Source organism: Dendrobium catenatum, unplaced genomic scaffold (genome assembly GCF_001605985.2).
Source record: "Dendrobium catenatum unplaced genomic scaffold, ASM160598v2 fragScaff_scaffold_1728, whole genome shotgun sequence".
In the NCBI taxonomy this organism is placed as follows: Eukaryota; Viridiplantae; Streptophyta; class Magnoliopsida; order Asparagales; family Orchidaceae; genus Dendrobium; species Dendrobium catenatum.
Genome location: NW_021320190.1, coordinates 75,065 through 93,616, shown reverse-complemented (window position 1 = coordinate 93,616; position 18,552 = coordinate 75,065).

Sequence of the window (18,552 nt, the reverse complement as noted above, 5' to 3'; positions counted from 1 at the left end):
GTAGTAAGAAGAGACACAATGTGTTTTGGTTTGGTGATGCCTGACTTGAGCCTAGTTTGCATGGGATGAGTAGATATATGCGTTGTGGTGATCTCTGGCAGGGCGGGCACAGATGGCACGGCAGAGCAGCTCTCGGTGGCGCTGGGTCTAGAGGAGGCAGAATGCGGAGTTGGTGTTGGCTGTATAGGAGGATTTGGTCTGTTGGACGGTATAGGGGAGTTGAAGGCCAAAGAGGAGGGAATGAGTAGTAAGGGAGGAGTGCTGGATGAGGAGGATAAAGGTGTCGAAGATTGCGTGATGAGGGAATGTTTATAAGGGAAATGTGTCTCGTTAAAGGTGACATGCCGCGAGATATAAATCTTATTGGAAAGAGGATCCAAGCATTTGTATCCTTTGTGAAAAGGAGAGTAGCCAATAAATCTGCATTCGGTTGAGCGCTGTGAGAGTTTGTTGGCGGTATAGGGACGTAGCCAAGGGAAGCATTGACACCCAAACGTACGAAGGTGAGCGTAGGAGGGAGGATGGCTGTGTATGTGATGAAAGGGAATTTGGTGTGCAATGGAGGAGCAAGGAAGGCGGTTGACCAGATAATTTGCGGTGGAGACGGCTTCTGCCCAGAGAAGAGCGGGCAGGTTTGCAGCATGGAGCATGGTGCGAGGAAGATCGAGTAAATGTCGATTTTTTCGTTCTGCAATCCCATTTTATTCTGGCGTGTGCGGACAGGTGAGCTGCCGTTGTATACCATGTAGTTGGAGGAAATCAGTGAATTCGTGGCTAGTAAATTCGCCTCCGCCGTCGGACCGGAGAGCTTTCGGAGTCTTGTGAAACTGGTTTTGGATTAGTTGCATAAACAGCTTAAACTTTGAGAACGTTTCCTGTTTAGATTTCATGAGGTACATCCAAGAATAACGCGTGAAATCATCTATAAATAGTACAAAATACCGAAAGCCATCCATTGAATTTAACGGGGCAGGACCCCAAACGTCCGAATGGACAAGGTCAAACGCAGCAGAGGACACAAAATTAGTTTTATTAAATGGAATTTTGTGACATTTAGCTACAGAACAAGAAGTGCAAGAAAAATTTTTAGAGAAATGTGAAAGTTCTGGAATAAGTGGTGACAGTTCTTTGAGAATCCCATGGTGAGGGTGACCAAGGCGTGCATGCCAGATGTTTTCCTTGCTTGTTTGAACGTGGAGGGAAGTTGAGTTGAAGGAAGCTGGGCGACGAATTTGGTAGAGACCGTCACGAAGATGCCCACGAAGAAGAAGACGGTGGTCCTTGCAATCCTTTATTTTGAAACTATTAGCATCAAAACTTATAGATACCGGATTGTCATTTGTTAACTTAGAAACAGATAAAAGATTATGGGATAAACTTGGAACATGAAGAATGTTGCGTAAGTAAAGCTTACGAGACGTACCGGGTAATGGAAGGAGGCCTTGGCCGGAGTGAGCAACGGGAATTTGTAACCCGTTAGCTATGGAGACACTGTCCTGGCCGTTATACTGTGTGGGATATTGAAGATTGGTGAGATCTGGTGTGAGATGGTTTGAGGCGCCTGAGTCGACGATCCAATCTTGAGAGGGGGACGAATGAGGTTGAGCAAGAAGTGCTGTCAGGGACCTGGGATTTGTCGGTGCGAAGCGAGGATTCGAACGGTGCCAGCAATTTAACGCTATGTGACCAATTTTGTTGCATATCTGACAAGTTGGGCGGGAAGAGTTTTGAGGGATCTGGTTCGGTGTGTTGGCTGGCTGAAGAAGTTGAGGCTGAGCTTGTCCGGTGATGTTGTTCCGATTCTTGCCAGTGCGACGTGGAGGACGATTCCTGGATTGGTTAGAAGACATGGCATAGAAAGCAGTATTACCAAAGGTGTTTGAGGCATCACGGGAGATCTCTTGATTAACGTTAATCTCTTCACTGCACAGAAGGGAATAAAGATTATCAAGAGTCATCGGTAGGGGAGACGTGCGGATAGCTGCTTTGAACGAATTGTAGGTAGACGGAAGCCCGTTAAGAATGTGTAGAATCACATCTTCCGTATCTACATTGGAGCCGGAGGCAGAGATATTATCGACGATGGATTTGACGTGATTGAGATAATCTTGCATGGTCTTGTTCTGCATTTGAACGTGGTGTAGCTCATTCTTGAGCTGAAGGATACGGGATCGGCATGTAGGCTGGAGACGCCGTTCAAGAACAAGCCAGAAGTCATGAGCAGTGGTGCAAGAAATGACGTAAGAGAGAATTGTAGGAGAAATGGTTGAGAAGAGTGTGGAAAGAAGATTGTTATCCGCTAGATGCCAGCGCTGAGATGCCTGAGAGGCGGTGTCGGGTGGGCAAGAAGTGGTGCCGGTGAGGTGCCCGACATAACCATTTGCCGTGAATTGTTCAAGAAGCTGAATGCGCCAAATGGCATAGTTCTCGGTGGTGAGAGCGTTGGGTACGAGGTTCTTGATGTTGGATATTAGGAACTTGAGCTGCGGCGGAATGTGGATCTCTGGAGAAGAATCGCCGGAGGGAGCGGGAGAGGAGGGAGGGTGAGAATGTGTCGAATCTTGATCTCCCATATATTGGCTCATGATACCATGTTAGAACAGCCGAATGGAGCAGAGAATGGAGGTAGACGGAGCAAGAAACGCAGAACAGAGAAGAGGAGAAATGGAAATATTATTGAATTAGACAAATGATACAATGTACAGTAAAGTGTATATAAAGACAGTAAGATGGCAAATAAGTAATAACAGCACTAGTGGTATAACATTCATTTACAATAAGTACCTAAAATGTTAAGGGAATTCATCAAAGTATAAATAGATCGAACATACAAGCTAATAATTTTAAACTAAAACATATCATTATTCAAATGTTGCAAAAGTTTCAGTTTTGGGGAACACTTTTAGTAGACCTTAATTTACACATAACTAGTTTTCTAGAAATTTATTCAACTTTTTAATATAACGGTGTTAGTGATGATGTTGTTAGACTTAGGTTGTTTTCATTTTTACATAGGACTAAGGTAAAATGAGATTAAATTCATTACTATCAGACTCCATAACATCTTGGAATGAGCTTAACACATAAGCTCTAAGCTAAATATTTTTGTTCATAAAAAACTATCTAACTTAGAAACGACATCACTTTTTTACCCAGTTAGATGGTGAATATATTTATGAATCATGAGAAAGATTTAAACTTCTTATGAATTGCCCTTATTACGCCCTTCCTGATTTGTTAATCATTCAAAATTTTAATAATTATCTGATAGGTACCCTTAGATCAATTATTGATGACGTTGTTGGTGGTGCTCTAATTTCCCTTAACGAGGCTTATGCTTTGATTGAGAAGATATCTACAAACAATTTTAATTGCCCTATAATAGAATTAATTCTAAAAAAAGTGGCTAGCATTCGTGAAATTGATGCCTTATTGATATTAACTGCTCAAGTAGCTACCATTTCTAGAAAATAATTCATCTCAAAATTCACCAATAGTTTTAGAAGAACATATTTGTAGAGTTTTTAATAATAGCCTGTACTTGAACCAATCAAATAATATTCAAAAGTCATTATAAGATCAATTTGCAAATCATCTTTGTCATAATATAGATATTATTGTGTTTTAATTATTAGAATTTTCTCCTAATTTTAAGGGCAGTGTCAAATTGACACATATCAGTACAAATGAGATTTTTAGGACATTTAGGTGTCCGTTCTACGAATCAATTTCACCATAATTTTCTAAACATATGCAATTTTATGAATATTTTTTTAAATAATTTTTATAGCTCCAAATTTGAAGATAAAGAAGAATTTATAAGGATTTTATGTTAAACATTGAATAATTAGCTTAATTAGCAATATATCCTTAACTTATTTTATTAGAAACATCTATCTCCACATACAGAACATTCATATGACATTTGCTTTCATTTTTTCATTCATTTTTTCCAAGCTAGAGACGGAACAAGTGAGATTAAGAAGAAAAAGAGAGGAGATAGGTGAGACAAACTTAAGATTTGGAGGTCGTAGAGTGATTTTTGCTTGTCAATCTTGTTAGAAAAATTGTTCTTCTCAAGGTAAGCTACCACTTCCTTACCTCTATTTTCAATTATTCTACATATTTTATGTTTTATATATTTTAATTTGATCAAAAATTTACAAAAGTTATAAGTATATTTCTGAATTTCACCTAGTAAAATGATAGTTATAAATTTCTAAAGATTTTGCATATTCTATAAATTTTTATATATTTTCATGTATTATTTTATTCATAGGTGAAAATGATTTTATTGATATATGATGTATGTGTCATTTATATGCAAGCAAGAAAAGATGAGTAGTTTTATAAATAATTCAAATTTGTTGGAGTAAGATATCTTGTAGAGAAGGGTGGGCCAACATGTTTTCCTTTAAATTTTGGGCTATGGCATAATCCCAATGCAAAATTGATGATTGAATATTCACGATACAAGATAGGATGTTATAAGGGACCAAGATATGTCAACAGGTAGGAGTGACGACTCTTATATAAGATAGTCACTTGACATCAACACTTAACACCTGACATTGACCCAAGATAGGACACAAGAAAAAATCCTATAACAAGCTGGATGCCATGCCTTATTATTTGCAATCACGTTGATGATTTTATTTATATGATAAAACATGAATTGATTGATAATTAGAAATAAAGAAAAATTGATATGACCTTCACTAATACTGATACAATATATAATATTATATATTAATGGATATTGATAAGCATATTTATGTAGTACACTGATATAGCATATTGACATAACATATCGATTAATAGACCTATTAATATTAGATACATTATTAATTTTATGGCATATTGATGGATTTCTTTTACTAATTAAAATGTTTTTCTATTGTTGATCATATTTGTTTTACTTATGATTATTGTTCATGCAAAGATGTATTGATGTGCATGCATGATTTATATTGATAGGATAATGATTAATATGGATTTAAACTAAGCATGCATATTGATCCTTTGGTTTTTTATTGAATGCAATGGTAATATTTGGTTACTTGCTAGGCTTTATAAGCTCATTATATGATTTTATTAATTTTTATAAGTTAGGAAAAGGGCCAGGATCTCTTTATGTGAGGCTAATCTATATTATCATGTTTCTTTTATTTTGTTTTGTATTTTTTTATTTCCTTTTTAGTGAGAAGATTGAAATAGATTATTGAATGTATGTGGACTCCTGACTATTATAAATAAGATTTTAATGAATGAATATTATGAAAGCTTTTGGTATATACGATTTTAGTTGTTTCCACTTGAAATAATTTATATTAAATTGATTTTATAGAAGCTATGGTAGATGAATCAAAAGAAAAAAAAAGATAATTATTCAATTTAGATCATAGGGTGTTACAATTGGTATCAGAGTAGTAGGTTATTGGAGGATATGAATTATGACTAGAGCTATAGGATTGATTAAGAGCGGGGGTGGGTAGAATAATTGTAGTATGCATGAATTGATAATTTGATTTTTTTTTAAAACCTATTTTTGTTTTAACTAACATCTCAATTTATAAAAGAAATTCTAGTTGAGTAACTAATATCATTGTTTATAGACCTCATTAATCTAGGTTCGTACAATATGATTAGTTCAAAATAGGGGTTCATCCAATACGATGGTATAGTAGTTAAGATAAAATATTCAATTTCTTTATGCTTGTTATATAATATAATTGAAAGTTGGTACAATACGATTAGTTCAATTTCATTCAATTCATATTGGATGATTACAAGGATAATTAGAAATTAATATCTATATAAATCTTTGAGTATAATTTATATTGTAGTATATGATTAGTTCAAACGTATATATTTGTTAAGTTCATAAAAGATATTCTTAGAGAGAAATGGAGATTAGGAGTTTTCAATACTATATCTTTAGCTAAGGAATATAGGGAAATTATGTAGAAGAAGCTTCATTGAAATCTTAAGGACCCTGAGAATTTTACCATTTCTATGTCTATAGGGGAAATATTTTATGGTAGTGTACTATGTGATTAAAGATGTAGCATCAATTTAATTCTCTTACTTATATTCAAAAGAATTGAACTAGGAGAAGTCTAACCTAACATTGTTACCCTTCAGTTAGAAGGCCATTCATTTACTTATCTAAAGGGGGTAAAATAGGATGTGCTTGTTAAGATGGATAAGTTTATCATCCACATAGATTTTTTTTTTCTTAGATATAGAAGAAGATAGGGAGATACAATTTATCTTAGGTAAACCTTACCTAGATATTTGCAAGAACAAGATAGATGTGTAAAAGGGTGAATTGGCCATGAGAGTGCAAAATAAAAAAGTGGCTTTTAATATCTCTATGTCAATGAAATTTCTTAGTGACAAAGATGAGAATTTCCATAGAGTTGACTTAATTGATGATTATGTAAGAGATTACACAGATGATTTGTTATTGGATAGTTCTTTAGATAGTCCTTTGTGTGAGGATTATGTTGGAGAGGGAGATAAAAAAGTTTGTTCAAATTATTTATGAAGCCCTTAGAATTTTTAGGGATATATTTGAAGTGCTTGATACCTTATCCCTAGTAAATCCATTGAAACCATCTATTCTTGAGGAATTTATGTTAGAATTAAAAGCCCTTCCAACCCTTTTAAAGTATGTCTTTTTAGAAGAGTTAAATCTACCCATTATCATATCTATTAAATTAGGAGAAGACCATGAGGATAAGTTAATTAGGATCTTTAGTGAGTATAAGAGAGCTTTTGGCTGGACCATCATTGATATTAGGAGAATTAGACCATTCTTATGCATGCATAAGATTTTGATGGAGGAGAAATCCTTTCCAAAAGATGTTACTCAAAGGAAGGTGAACTCTATTATGAAAAAAGTAGTTAATAAAGAGCAAATTAAGTGATTAGATTCAAGAATAATTTACCATATTTTAGATAGTGCTTGGGTGAGTCTTATATTCCTAATAAGGGAGGTCTGATTGATATAGCCAATGAAAAAAATGAACTAATACTTACTATAATCACTATAGGAAATTTGCTGAATATCAGCGGTTTGATCGTTGCTATTAATCGGTAGTTCTACCAACGATTTTAAATAATAAACCACCAAAAGTTCTGGTGGTCAATGCAGGCCATAAATACTACCGGTATTTTTTATACGTGATGAATTTTATTTGTGGTTTAGCAACCATTTTTAAGTGAAGGGTTTCTGACAATTAAATCCACTAGAAAATTGCTGGAAAGGGCCCTAAAATTGGACACCCCTGCCTTTCTTTCTCATTTCTTCATGTTACTCATTTCTTCCATCTAGAAGCCCACTCCCTCGCCCTCACCAAACTGTGTTCGTTTGTGTCATCAATCGAACTCGGGTTGCTGAATGTCGCCTGCACCCTCACCGCCGATGCCCTCACTCATATTCAATCGCCCTAGCCCAAGGTGATCTCCATACATCTATTTAATTTTTGCTTTAGTCATGGATGTTCTTAGTATACATTTACAAGAGAATGTACCTTGGTTAATTTTTGTTGTTGTTGTTGATATTCTTCTTGTTGATAAGATTAGAGAGGGAGTTAAAGGTTAACTTAAATTATGGAGATCAACCTTTGAATCTAAAAGTTGATTTTGAGAAAGCCTTAAGCCCATATCATTTTGCTTTAGTAATGGATGTTCTCAGTAGAAATTTGTAAGAGGTTGTACCTTACTTTATAATTTTTGTTAATAAGGCTAGAGAGGGAGTTGAAGGTAAACTTGAATTATGGAGGTCAAGCTTAGAGTCTAAGGGTTTTCACTTGAGTAGATCTAAAACATGAATATATAGAATGTAATTTTAGTAGTAATACACCTAGTGAGGGGATTGGGACTTTGGGTAATCAAGTAATTGATAAGAGTACACATTTTAGATATATTAGATCTCATGTTCAGAGTAATGAAGGTGAAATAGATGGGGAAATTATCAACATAATTCAAGTTAGATGGTTAAAGTGGAGGAATGCATAGGGCTAGCTATGTGATAGAAAAGTCCCCCACAAACTTAGGGGAAAATTCTATAAGATGGTTATGAAACCTTTAATGCTTTATGGTGCCGAATGTTGGCCATTAAAAGAAAAACATAAAACTATGTTAATTTTTTTAGAGGTAAGTCATCTTATATGGTTTGGTCACTAAAAATGGCGGCCTTTTGATGAACTAAAAAGACTTGGATAAAAATTATTAAAAATGATATTTTTTATTAGATTTAAATGAGATTTAAGGCTGCATCTTTTCTAATAATTCATTTCATAACTATATAGGGAACGTTTGCTTTAACATCAAAATGGTATCCAAGAAGAGAGATATTAGATATATAACAAATTGTTACTAGGTTGAAGAGGATTGATATATGAATTTATGGAGGGAGATGAGTCTTTTATTCAAGTTGTATCTCAAACTCCTTCATTTAAGTTTGATGAAATGCTTAGATGTCCATATTTGAAACATAAAAATTATGCATTCCTTGAGCCCAATGATGTAAAGGTTGATATATATCGTAGGGTTTTTTTTCTAGGATACTTGATTTGGACCTCACATGGTGAGTATGAACCACATAGAGATACTCATGCAAGTCCATCCATATCTTTTAAAATAATTGATGAAGATCAAATGAGTAGAATATATGAAGAACTTATTTTTGATGCAACATATCTTAATTTAAGGGCCAACATGGAAGAGCCACCAAATGCAGAAACAATTTTTTTTTTAATTACTACATGCTACTCAAAAATCAATTTGAAATGGTTGCATAACTCATTTAAAATTATTAGTTGCTGTTAGGATGCTAAGTATTAAAATAGAATAAAATATTTCTCATGACTATTTTAATGACTTTATTGGTCTTCTCAAAAAAATAAATCCAACAAATAATTTAATCCCCATAAATTTATATCAAATAAAAAAATTAGTATCCAAGTTGGGACTCACCGCTATAAAAATTAATTGTTGTATAAATATATATATGTTATACTATAAAGATGATGTGATAAAACTTTATTGTCACACTTACAACGCACATTGGTTTAAATCAAACTCAAGAAAATAATGTCGATAAAAAAAGATGTTCATATTTCCATTTATTTTATTTATTGAATATTCCAAAACTTTAGCAGCTCTACACATCACTAAGTTCAGCAGGCCATATGAGATGTCATAAGAAGAAATTTGCAAATATTGGTGTTCTTTCTCATCCATCAGATACTAAAGCATGAAAATATTTTTCTCGAACATATGCTTCATTTGCTGTTGAGCCATGTAATATAAGATTGGGATTATGTGGTGATGGTTTTATTCCATACAGTCAGCCAGCTTCACCGTATTCTTGTTGGCCAGTTATACTAACACTATAAAACCTTTCACCAAAGATGTGTATGACTACCCCATATTTGTTCTTAACTCTTATAATACTTAGACCATATAATCTAAAAGCAAAATTTGATATTTTTTAAAACCATCAATTGATGGTCTCACTTTCTTATGAGAAGAAGGTGTCATCATATATGACATCTTAACCAAGCAAAATTTTCTCCATAGAGCTACATTGCTTTGGACTATTAGCAATTTTTCAGCTTATGCTATGTCATCTGGCTGGATCATAGCACGAATATTAGCTTGCTCTTATTACAGGTAGAATACTAAATATTTCACACTAAAATATACAAAAAAACTTGATTTTATTGTCATCATATGCCCCTACTTGTCGATCATATATTTAAGAGAAATAAAGAAGCATTTAATAAAAATAGAGTTGAGAGATCGATCACCTCTTCCATCCATATTAAATGGTGATGAGATACTAAAGAGACTTTCTAAAATTTTATCAAATATTAATTTTCCAACATTATCAGAGTGTAAATTTATGGGATATGGTGTTCAACATAATTGGATTAAAAAGTATTTTCTAGACATTAACATATTTAAGAACAAATTTGATAAGACATAATCTAGATGTTATGTACATTGAGAATAAATTTCTTGATAATATTTTTAATACAATTATGGATGTTAAAGACAAGAGAATGGATAATGTGAAAGCTAAAATGGACATTAAAGAGTATAGTTGGTGAAAAAATTTATAGTTAGTAACATTAAGCGATAATAAATAATTAAGCCCAAAGCACCTTACTCTTTCACGTTAGAGCAAAAAAGATTAATATGTTAGTGGTTTCAAGGTTTAAAAATGCTTGATGGTTATGGATCAAACTTAAGTTGATATGTAGACCTTAAATTTACAAGATTATTTAGTCTAAAAAGTTATAATTGTCACATAATTATGGAGGTTCTCCTTCTAATCATAATATGTCACCAGATTATATATCGAATCTATTGACATAGCTTAATATTTTCTTCAGACCTGTATTCAACTAAATAAAGTAAAGATACTTTATGAAGGAGTGAAGAGAACTTACCAATCATCCTATGCAAGTTAGAAAAAAATTCCCCTTGGGATTCTTTAATTTTATAAAATATTTTTCAGTCCATTTATCTTATGAGGCTAGAGTTAGTGAACCTATGCAATATTATTAGATATACCCTTTCAAGAGGTGAAACATATTTTTAATATTCTATCTTAAATATTTTTAACTATAAATGATAATTTTAATCATCTAGCAAATATTAAGACAAGTTAAAAAATATGTTAAGAATACGGCATGATTAGAAAGATTAATATGTGAAGCATATTTATCTCAAGAAACCACCAACTTATGCTCCTATTACTTTAAGCCTCATATGGGAGTATAATAATAAATAATGGTTGTAACACAGACTTTGATGTTAAAGAACAATTGCAATTTGCACTATTAGTCTTTAGAAGTCATGGAAAGCTAAATGATAAATATGTTGAAAGATTCCTCAATGATTTAAAAATCAAAATATTGATTTTATATGTGCTACTGAACTTTTAGGAAGTCCAACAAATCTTAGAGTAAGTTTTTTCATAATGTATAAAAGGAAGCAAGTTAATTTTTAAAACTGAAGTCTTACTTAGATGATTTGTCACTAATTATTTTGTAAGTGATTTTCCTCTGATAGATACTACAGATGTTGAGCAACTTGTTGCAAATAAATTCTCAAGTTGGTTTAGATCTTACATGTTCCCTTAAATTTAAAAATTTTCATTTATTTACTTCTTATTTAATATTAGAATCCATAACATTTAAAAATATTCTTAGGTGCATAACCCTATAATAAGGTTTTTAATAAAGGTCTGTAAGCACTAGCATGGGGCCCAATGCAAAAAATTAACACCTAACCATTATATATGGTTAATGGGTTCATATTTCAATATAAGTTATGGAGTGAAGGAAGAAAACAAACAATTATGGAGTTTGTATTAGAAGAAATATTCATGAAAAAGATGAGTGTGATTATTATGGTATTCTGGATTAGATTCTTGAGTTATAGTACCAAGGAGAAGATGAGAAGCTTATATGTTTATTCAACTATTAATAGTACAATCTAGTCCCAAATAGTGTCATAAGAGTTCATCATGCGTATGGTTTAGTAGAAATAAAATATAGTAGAAGATATGAGAAATTTTAACCATTAGTGCTAGCAAGTTAAGTTTATTGAGAGAGTTGCTACTTAGCTTTGCATGTTTTACATTCTTGCACATTCTTACAACTTGTATGTTTTTGATGATTCCAAATATTATTGTTTTGATTATTATTTTCTCCTAACACTATTTGAAAGATTTGTTTTTGCTCTTGTGCGTACTAACATTTCAGGGAAATCATCTCTAGATTATTGAAGGCTTTAAATCAAGTTCTGCTTAGAATATTTTGTAAAATTAGAGTCTGTATTTTTCATTTTGTTTGAGTCTGAGAGAGTGTGATTGTATTTGAGTAACTTAGCACACACACCGGGGGAGAGCTTTAAAAATTTACAATTTTTAAAACTGATCGTACAGTATGAACCATGTTCATATAGGACGGTATGGTAAGTTATACTCCAAAATGAGCAATGGAATGAATAGAGATGACGAAAACTTTTTCTAAGTATAGATCATCCAGATGATTTTACCCATTTATCCCAGGATGATCTGCTCTAGATTTGTCATTTGATATGTTCGTCCAAACAATTTTACCCATTTGTCCTAGGATGTTCTGCTATGGATTTGTCATTTGATGTGTTCATCCAGAAAATTTTGCCCATTAACCCCAGGATGATCTGCTCTGGAACTGACATTTGATCTGTTCATCCAGACAATCTTATCCATTCATCCCAGGATGATGTCCTATGTTCTATAAACTTGTAGTCCGTTCTACATTTTCATACCAACAAACTTTGGAAATAGCTGTTCGTACTGGACGAACCATGTTCATATGGAATAATGACCGGGTATGAAGACAGTTCGTATAAATTCACATTGTGTTCATATGTAACAATTTTTATACTGTTCATACGTACGAAATGCTATCGTATGGGATGATCGTGGATGCTCAAAAATTGAAAATTGCAGTTTTTTTGGACGATTTTTCGTGTCTTTTCTATAAAGGGTCCACTTAAGACTATCATTAAATCTTTTTATCATTTGGTCTTCGTGTATACTAAAGGCATTTTTAAGGAGAGAGTGAGAGAGAGTGTTTGAAGGAAATTTATTACTACTGGAGTGTGAAGGGTTCACTTAGTTACTCAAAGGTAAGGATCTCTATTTATAATATGTGGTTACTTCACTCTTTTCTCTTGTCTTTTAGATTTCTCATGAGAAGATCTTTCAAGAAGATTCAGTTCTCTATCGACACTCGAGGAGTGTGAATAGCCGAAGGTTCTCTGCCTACACTTGGTGAGTGTGAATTGGTGAAGGTTCTTTGCCTACACTTGGAGAGTGTGAACATTAGAAGGTTCTTTGACTACACTTGGAGGGTGTAAAAGGACGACGATACTTTGCCTACACTTGGAGGGTATAAAATGATGACAGTTCTCTATCGCACTAGATAGTGGTGGAAGAGAGTTTTTTGTGAAGGCTTCTCCACCTTGCTATGGGGGCAAAAGGAGAGACACTAGTGGTAATAGTGCAATACTTGAAGTGGGAGACTTTAGGGAGTGGATGTAGGTTGTGTTTGACCAAACCTGTATAAATCTTATGTCTTTTATTTTTCGCTACTTTTTTATTTTTCTATCTTGTTATTATCTATTGTTGAAAAATAGTTTTTGAAATTACTAAAAAGATTTCATTGGTTTTAAACTTTTAAATTTCAATTAAGAGGAGATTTTTTTTAAAAATTACCAATTCACCCCCTGTTGGTTAGCCGTTGGGACATAAGGTTAGGTCTAATAATCTAACTCATATTCAATAAGTTTCAACAAAGTTATTCATGTTTATTTCGACAAATATCCTAGTGGTCACCGAGATAAGCAATATTGGCTAGTTGTGATAAAAAAAAGCATGAGGGATAATTAACCGACAATACATCATAGAAACTACATATCAAGAGGATGAGATATCTGATTGTATGTCTATTAAAATTGATGAGATATCAACTGCAACACATAATGTTGAAATGTAATTAGTGAATGTGAATAGTTTGTAGGCTCTTCAAATGAGAATGAGGAATAAAGTAAAGATACCTTGGAGAGCAGTAAAAATATTTATGATTCTGAATAGTTCTTATAATTTAAGTGAGTATATTTATTATAATGTACTTATTATATTTTAGTTTTTGAAAATCTAGTTAGCAAACAAATCTTGATAAATGTCTCTTATTAAATATTATTTGTATGTAAATCATTATATATTATGTAATTCTTCATGTTCATTATTTCTAAACATTATACATTCAATTTTTTTTTATTATTTTTGCTTATGAAAATATTCATTTTTATCACAACTTAATTTTTATATATTACAATAGTATAATAATTGCTTCTTTTACTACTGATGGTATTAGGTGATGATCCTCCTCATAGATCATTCACTTTAAAGTTTTCTCGTAAGAAATAGTTGATCACTGGACCAAGTAGGTCTATATAAGGTGATGAAGGTCAAGGGTAGAGATTAGTTACACTAGTGACACCATTACCACTAGCTGGAAGTTAGCACCAATCCACTACTGAGTACGGTCAGAGATAGTTAGATTCAACTGTAGTTGGAGTACCACCCCTTCTTGGGTACTTCCCTCTTCTTACATCTATGAGTCCTTAATTTCCCTCTCTAGAACAAACACATATTACCCCCCACAAATATCACAAATAACTATATCAACCTACCCTTACCCTTATTACCACCACCTATATTATTACCCACCTCCTATGCAGCTAGAATAGGGTGGATAATCAATACAAGTAGAGGTAAGTGATGGGGAGCCTGCAAAAGTAGCAAATAAGTATGTATACATCAAACTTGATGGTGATTTTTAAGTTTAATTTATTTTGTAAAGTTATCATAATTTGATTTATTATATGATATTGATAAAAATTTTAACCTGTTGCTTCAATCTCTCAGGGTAGCCTACCCACAAGATTCGAGACATCATATAGAGCAAATTTGTTGCTCCTTACTTATTATGGAAGAAAATCCCAAAGAAGTTAGGGATATTTGGTTCAGAGAATTTTAAGTAAATTTATTTTGTATTATTAAAATTTTTTATTTCATTTATATTAATATTATTTATTATGTCTATATTTTAAAGAAAAAAATTTGTTGATTGCCTGAGCATGTCACAAGGATAAAAAAAATGGAGAGGAGAGGATTGCATCATCTTAGGGATATGTTCATGGACATTAGAAAGTCTGGGCAGCATTAATTATGGATTAGAGAGGGAGGATGGGCTGATTTGAGCAAAGCTTGTGTGAGCCCTAAGTTCACCAAATTGAGAGAGTAAAATAAACAAAATAAAACATCCAAATGTGGGGGTTTAGGAAGTTCTCTTCATACTGGTGGATTATTGCATCATACATAATATAGATAATGATCGATAAAAGATTATTTCAATTAGTTTAATAAATATATTTTTATTATTTTAACTATATTTTTTTATTTGTAAAAAGAATTTCTTGGGCGGGAACTAACACCAATAGAGCTGCATATAAGGACTCCCTAATATCAAGATAATCATTAGTGGGTTAATGAGAAGGAGAGAAAAATTCACATAAGTATAATTTTTTGAGTAATAATATAAAATAAATAGAAATTACATTTTATGGATTTATTCTCACAGGATGATTTTATAGGACTTTTGGAAAGTTGGGAGTCTACTGGAGAGGGATCATCTTCTGGATTGACCAAGTATTTTGACTATCACACATGGTTAGATGTTGTTAGAGGAAGGCAGAGGGGAAGGGTTTATGGCTTAGGTTTGTAGGAATATGCTTTTGAGGGAAACACATTAACTTCAACATTTTATGATGTTAGCGGAGTTAAAGAAACTGTTTGCCAGGGGATTGCTGCCATTACAAGAGAGATAAAGGACATGAGAAAGATTCAAAATGAGATGCAGGTGGAGGTGTGATCATATCGATCTAAAAACTAGAAGAAAAAGAACAAGAGCCTATATTTGAATCACAAAGCAGCGAGGGGCAAAGAGAATGATGAGTGTTGTTGTTATTTATTTGAAGAACTAGTTGTTGTATTTAGAACATCCGACCATGGATTTAATATATTATGTTGATTGTGAAATATATGCATTATTATCAGTTTAAAGAACTATTTATGATTATTGTGGATTATGTAAATATATCTCTTGATTGCTGATTATTGATTATGCATTGATATATCATATGAAATGTTCTATTAATTTTGAAACATTAAAAGTGTTTTATATATGTTTTGAATTGTGTGCATGTAATTATGAAAATTTTTGTAAATAGAGGAGGCGATCATTTTTTTTTGTAAATGCTATAGGTTTCTGATGGCTAACTGATGGATTAGCCTCAATGAACTTCGATACTAGAGAGCTTGAAGTTATTGCCGATTTTTTTTATTTTGCCGTTGATAAAAACCTACAGCTAATCGATGGATTGGTCGTTAAAAATACTAGAGGTTTGTACCACCAACAATACCACCAGTAATAAACAAGTGGCCCCAGGTGGTTTTCATACAAATTTTTTTTGGTAATTTACCTGCGGTGTTGGGTTCATTAATTTCTAGCTATTTGAGCAGTAAAAAATTCACCATAAAATTTTAACTCTGGAAATTGCCACTAATTTTCATTTCCTACATCGTTTTTTTTGGTGGCTTACAAACCACCAAAAATTTTACAAACTGCTCAAAAATATATCAAAACCATAGAAAATTACCGCTAGTTATAGGCAATTTTCCTGTGGTGAGCAGTTATTAAATAAAGAATTTGTATAGATTTTGAGAAGTTGAACAAAGCACCTATGAAGGATAATTTTCATGTGTTTCAATGACTAAAAGTTAGAGAGATTAAAAGGACATCCTTTTTGTTGCTTCTTAAAAAATTTTTTAGATACTATCTAATTTCTGTATCATCGGAAGACCAAGGTAAGACTATATTTGTCAGTCTGTATGGTACTTTTACCTTTAAGAGGAAGCCTTTTTGGAGTATGCAATGCCCCTAGTATATTTCAAAGATGGATGATATCCATTTTTAGACTCATTTAATTAGGGCATTGAGATAATTTTCGATGATTTCTCTTTTTTTGGTTTCACTTTTGATTCGTACTTATGGTATTTAACTTTGGTTTTAAAAAAGATGTGTTGAAATAAATCTGGTAAGCATTAGGAAAAATTGTCAATTTATGGTAGTATAATGCATAATCCTTGTCCATAAAATTTCTAGGAAACATTTAAAAGTAGATAGAGCTAAAGTTCAAATAATTAAAATCCTTCCACTACCCATTTTAGTTAAAGGAATTAGAAGATTTTGAGGGCACATTTAATTCTATAGAAGATTCATTAGAAAATTTTTTAAAACTTCAAAAATATTATGTCATTTTATTTAGAAAGATCTCCTTTTTTATTTTAATGATGATTTCCTTTAACATTTTGAAATAATACTTGAACAATGCAACTGTTATAGACATAGCATTTTGAAATTATAGGTGATGCTAGTGATAATCCAGCTGGAGCTATGTTAGGGCGAAAGAAGGGTAAAAATTTTATGTTATTTATTATATTAGTAGAACTTTAAAAAATTTAATTATATAATCATTAAAAAAAATGTTAGTTTTTATTTTTGCCTTTGACAAGTTTTGATCTTTCTTGATTGACACCCATATTTTGATTTATATTTGAATGTTCGTTAGGGATGTTAAGCTCTAAAGAACTGGCCCAAGGTTAACCAAGAGGGGGGGTGAATTGGTTTTTTAAAAAATTCTTTAGGCAAAGCACGAATACAAACCAAATGACCACAAAAAATAAGCGTGGAAGAAAATAAATGCAGAAGCAGTAAAAAATAAGAACACAAGGGTTTTAGTGGTTCGGTCAACTCGACCTACGTCCACTCCTCGGAGGCGGCCTCCTAGTATTACACTACAATCATGACTCTCCTTTAGCCCCCACAACTAGGCGGAGAAGCCTTTATAAACACCTCTTTTTGTCACACCCGATAAGGCAGAGAACCTTCCTCCTTTTGCTTCCTCCTGAAGCAGGCAGAGAACCTCGATCGCTTGCTGGAACTTACCTCTCCCAACCCTTCCAAGGACAAGAGACTCTAGGGAAGAAGAAGTGGAACAATGCTTGGAGCAACCCTTGTGAATCCCCTCACAAGATCCTCTCTCTCTCTCTTCCTCTCTCTCTCCTTTAGGTTTTCTCAGGTCAAGACATCAGCCAAGGATGTTCAAAAATGTTGAACAAGAGCTATTAAATAGAAGAGCTTCAAAGGAGCTCATTAATTGAAAGTTGCTGACTATATCATCCAGGACGATATGGAAATCGTTCTGGCCGTTCAGTATAAATCCCATGAGATCGGCCAGAGCATCGCCCTGAATTCAAGCTGTCCGATCCCGATCGTCCAGCACATTGCCCTGAATTAGTGCTGGCCGATATTTATCGTCCAGAAGTAACTAAGGTTTTTGAATAGATCATCCTGGCCGATCCTGCGATCGTCCAGGATGATGTGATCGTATCAATCACCCTTAATTAATTTCTTGATTTGTCTGATTAAATAAGGCATAATTGTGAATATCGTACAGGCCAATCCAAGATCGGCCTGGCTGATTGCCAAAACTATAGAATACCTTAATTGTTTATGGTGGTAATATCTTTCTGTTTTGAGCATATCGTCCAGGTCGATACAAGTATCGTCCAGGATGATTGGCTAATGACAGCTGCCTTAATTAAGAACCCCTGATTAAAACTTCTATTTTGAGCCCGATCGTCTAGGCCGATGTAAATATCGTCCTAACCGATTTGATTAAAAACAAAAATTCTAACTCTCTCAAGTGTGTGTGTGTGTGTGTAGGGTTACTTAGCATCAGTCTCTTTGAACATTACAAACTGACTCAAGAAGCGAAAAAGAAAAAAACAGACTAACTCAACCCTAACCTACGTAATCTGTAACTGGCTTGATTTGTCATCTGATTTCTTGG